Source organism: Oryzias melastigma, linkage group LG18 (assembly GCF_002922805.2).
Source record: "Oryzias melastigma strain HK-1 linkage group LG18, ASM292280v2, whole genome shotgun sequence".
Taxonomy (NCBI): domain Eukaryota; kingdom Metazoa; phylum Chordata; class Actinopteri; order Beloniformes; family Adrianichthyidae; genus Oryzias; species Oryzias melastigma.
Genome location: NC_050529.1, coordinates 19,019,918 through 19,024,621, shown reverse-complemented (window position 1 = coordinate 19,024,621; position 4,704 = coordinate 19,019,918). Strand labels below are relative to the sequence as shown.

Here is a 4,704-nt window from a genome sequence, read left to right as displayed (position 1 = left end):
GAGACTAAAGCTGAGCTGAGAATTGAGTAAAATGTGGTACAGCCAAAACCACACGTGAATATGCTATGGGACTCAGGGATGAGGGTGCTGTCACAACTTAGGAAGTCTCTTGGTGCAGTTTGTTTTCTGTGGGCGCCGAGATCACAGTAGACTGCATACCAAAACAACTGAACTGAGATGCAGTGGTGTAACGATTTATTTTAACAACAATTCAATCCTAATTTATGATTGATGATGCGATTCACAGTCAATATTGGTTCATTTGGAAAAGTCTGATTCACTTACTTAACATCATGTGACTCAGAGATATTATATTTATATTACAAGAAATACAAGGAAAACTTTTCCACTATTGTTTAGTACCAGGTATTTATCTGAGTCACACTGGTTGAAGTTTTGGCTAAAGATGTCCTTGACTGATTTTAGGTCAGGGGAATTGGATCATTCAAAATTAACCAATATCGTCAAGCACAAATAATGATATGAATCGAATCGTTAAAATGAATTGTCATACCCCTAGTTGACACTTATCTAGAGGCAAAAAGCTACATATCGTTTTTATTTATCCTTTTATGAACATTCAAACATTACTAGTAAGAAGATTAATACTGAACATAATGGTCTTATGGTCCTTTTAGTAGTTTCTCAATTCATCCATTTTTAATAGTCTCTCTGAACGTGTTTTCCTCTGTGACATGATAGTTTGTTCTTGTATAACAGTCATCCTCAGCTCCTGCTTATTCTAAATGTCTCCTTCGATGCATTCCCTATCTTTGGTGTCCTACTGCTTGACCCTGTGCTTCACAGTTCCTCTCAGTCTCAGATGTTTTTTTGCATGCTCCGCTGGACATAATGATGTCATAGGGTCTCTTTTGCTCTTCTTCTGGCATACTCGTCTCATTTCCAGGTCTTGTCACACATTAGTGAAGGCCACCGGCAAGAGTGTGGCTTTGGACTATCGCAGTCTGCTCATGAGCAGATGTGCTGGGGAATAGGTCGTCCCCATAATTGGTGTGTTCTGAAGGTGCAGGAGGGCCATGTGCCAGTCAGTTCCTGTATTTTCAGCTTTTTTACAGGACATTTGTGACAGTCTGAGTAGCTTTCTGTTCGATGGCATTTGACTGAAGAATTCTGTGTGATTTCGAAGTCGCGTTGGTCAACTAATATCTGTATCTCTACACTGAGAAACTGCATGTGATCTGAATGTTTTGTTGGTGTCATTGCAAAAAGGGTCATAAACTACAGCTCCTAAAGTCTTCTCTTGCACATCCAGAACATTTGGATGAAGATCAGTAATCAGAATAAACAGTTTGCCGTTATGATTCAAAACATATCAGCCACAGCTTTCTCCAGTACCTGGGATTTGTATGGATGAAACATTTCATGTACATTTCAGTACTTTTTCATGGCAGGCAGTAATGATTCCTCTGAAAAGCCCTTTTTAGTCTCTTCCAAACAGCTGTAGAAATATTACTGATTATTCTACTGTCATTACCAAGCCATTCTATAGGCTTTGTATCTCCAAAACACACCTCTCTTCTAAGGCATTTTAACCTGTCTGACAGAAAAAAAAATTCTTAGCAGCTATTCACAGCCAATGAGGCACCGCTGTCTTTGTAAATGTGATCTATACCGAGAAACTCTTCAAGACCTTGAAACACAGCAGCAAACATTTCACACACTCTTCCTTTGAGCTTGGCAGCTTTTAATGCCCCATGGTGTCAACTCTTCCAATTCTTATCAGGAGCACCACACATGCTCTCCTTCTCAGTAATGACATGTTTGATGCATCTGCGACAAAAGTCCAGCAGCTTTTTTTTTTTTTTTTTTTGCATCTGCTGTAAACTGGAGGTTTTAGGACTGTTTTGGGATTAATTTGTACTCCTCCCCAGGCAACTAACATTGTTCCAGTGTTCTCCAGCGTATGGTGTTTTGGTAATCTATTTGCAAAAGCTTGTTCAGCTCATTAACTTCAGCAGCCATGTCTTTCTCGAATCCAATTGACTGCTTTACTATATACACGTTGTGTGCTTGTTGACTAGCTTGTCTTTTGGGCTATTTTGGCTTAGGGTGCCTGTAAACAATGAGCCTGCTGCACCTTTGGACTCAGTCTCTCACCGCACAAGGCTCATTTTAGAAAGTGATCTGCTCTGCTGTAGTTTGCCTTAAACGCAGGACATTTTCTGAATTGGTATGATTTTCCATATTTGATAGTGTTTTTTTGTTGTCTGGGTGTGCAAATTGAGTAGTTATGAAAGTTAGTTTTTTGCAGATGTTGTTCAACTTTATTCAGATTTAACAGTTTAATATTAAGTTCAAATTGAGATAGTACTAATGAACTCCTTATTAAAGCGTGTCATGGATTCTTGTTGATTGTTCATGAAAGTATATTAAAATTCAGACACCTTAATACTCGTGCAATAAATCTTTGCTTGGGCATTGTGCAACCCCTTATACCTATAAATACTGTTATTAAGATTTAAGACACTAATTAGAGAGATAACTCAGGCAAAGATCATTTTGCACAGTGAAAATGGCCTTTTTTATTGTCAAGAGAGATAAAACTAAAAGAAAAAATGTCAGACGTCAACGCTCTCTCTACTATTAATGTAAATAAATACCACATTTTTCCAACTATAAGTTGTGTTTTTTTTTTGCAGAGTTTGTCCATGGGTGCAACTTATACACGGGTGCTATTTATGAGATTTAAAAGGTATATAAAGAGGAACAACTGCTATAAAGCACTGTGTGTATTAGTATTTGCGCACAAGTAGCGTGCTCAGTCTTACGCCAGATTTACTGATTTGAAGTGACATAACGAGTTGGACTTGACTTGTTAGCTTGTTCTTAATGCTACAGTCATCTGAATAATTGTTCACATATTGTGCGAATATACTAGACTCCTGTTTCATGAAAAAAAATAATCATCACTGTGCTACTATAGAGAAGCGTTAATATATTTAGTATATTATTGTTATTTATTTATTTAGTTTGTATAATTAACCTTTCGAAATGAAATGTCTGTTCTTGTTCCCGTATTTTGTTTTGCTGTAAAAAAAGAAAAATCTCTACCAAAAGAGTGACTTGTACACCACTTGTCAGAAGTCAGAGCCATCTCCAGAGTACTGAACACACTACATCTCCCAGCAACCCCAGTGCACACTCCCCAGACGCCGCTCAGCTGACTCTCACTCCCAATCAGCAACACTTAAGCAGTGCACAGAGCCTCACTCAGTGCGAAGTCTTGTTTGTGCACACTGCCTGCATTACCGAGCGTTTCAGTCTGGACCTGATCTCCTGTTTTATCTGTTTTCCTACCACCTGCCCTGATGTTTGCCTTGACTCTGACAACTCTACTCTCTTCTTGGATGATACCAAACTCCTGATTGACCTCTGCCCCTCTGACTTTGTGAATTTGTAGTTGTGCTTTGTTCTTGTCTGAACTAATATACCTGGCTGCGGTAGCTTATACTTTGGAGCAGGTTACAATCTGGAAATTATGGTAATAAATATAAATAAATGCGACAAAGTGTGATGTTAATTCTATGTCAGAGTCATTTAGCGGACTTATTAGAGCATAAAGCAACATAAGTAAAAGGTTAAATATGCTAGCTCTACACAATTTAATATACCAAGCAACTTTCCTATAGAATAAAACAATAAAAATATTTCTATATGATTAAAGTAATCACATTTTAATATCTTTGTCAATGACATATGAACTCTCCTTTAAAAAGAAACACGTTGAATGCAGGTTAAATAGATGCAGGTTCTTTGTTGCACAGTATAAAGTCTGGTTTATTATCAGTGCTTGACAGATTTCTTTATCTGCCACAAACAAACATAAACGTTGTTTGCACTAAAGGATATTGAAGTTATGTATGCAGATCTAAACAATGCTGGGAGTCTTGTGCCATTTTTTTTTTTTTAACTGGGATTTTGGAAAATTAATTTATGTACATTAAGATCATGGACCCTGTAATTCAAGACTATGTATGTCATTCTTTTTACTACACTGACTGTACAAGAGTGTAACAATATCGATAACAAAGTAACAGCTTCTAATTGTATGGATTTCATCCTTTGGCTCAAGAGAAATTGCTCTCACAACTTGTCAGATACAAATTTGAGAAGAAGGGATGAAGAACTGTCATTCCAGAAGTTCTTGTAGAAGCCAAGCTGATCTGAGGGTTGAACAAAATGGCCAAATTGAATAAATGTTCAAGTTTCCAGTATGGAAATGTTCAATAATGCATCCATGTCTAGGACGTTATCACATACACGAGAGGTTCAATTTGTTTGAGTGAGTGTCAAATCACACAGCTAGAGAAATCCCAATATAGGCTCTACCAGCCTTAATGGACTTTTATATTTTTACTGTCAGGACATCCTACTTGATATCCGTTTGAACTTAAACTTGCAGTGTTTCTGCAACTAACTTTATTCTACAAGTTGCTGCACCACAACCTACAGTAGGAGTTTTCTATAGGAGTTTATTTACCACATGACAAGTCGACTGATATCTCTCACTGTTTCTTGAACTCTATGGTTGTTCTTCTGAAAAGGCTCAACTGATAGATCAGCTATGAACTATGAAATCGTTGGTAGGTGTGTTCTTGCAAAGAATTGCAACAGAAACTGTTAGCTTTGAGGATGTTTCTGGAAACATGAAAATAGGCTACATTTTGGACAACACCCATGTTG

At 37.4% G+C, this 4,704-nt stretch overlaps 1 protein-coding gene across 2 annotated transcripts in view; it reads left to right on the top strand.

The window, feature by feature from the left end:
• Window positions 1-4,704, top strand: part of htr2cl1 (5-hydroxytryptamine (serotonin) receptor 2C, G protein-coupled-like 1) — a 227,722-nt gene that overhangs the window by 8,906 nt on the left and 214,112 nt on the right. The window lies entirely within an intron of this gene.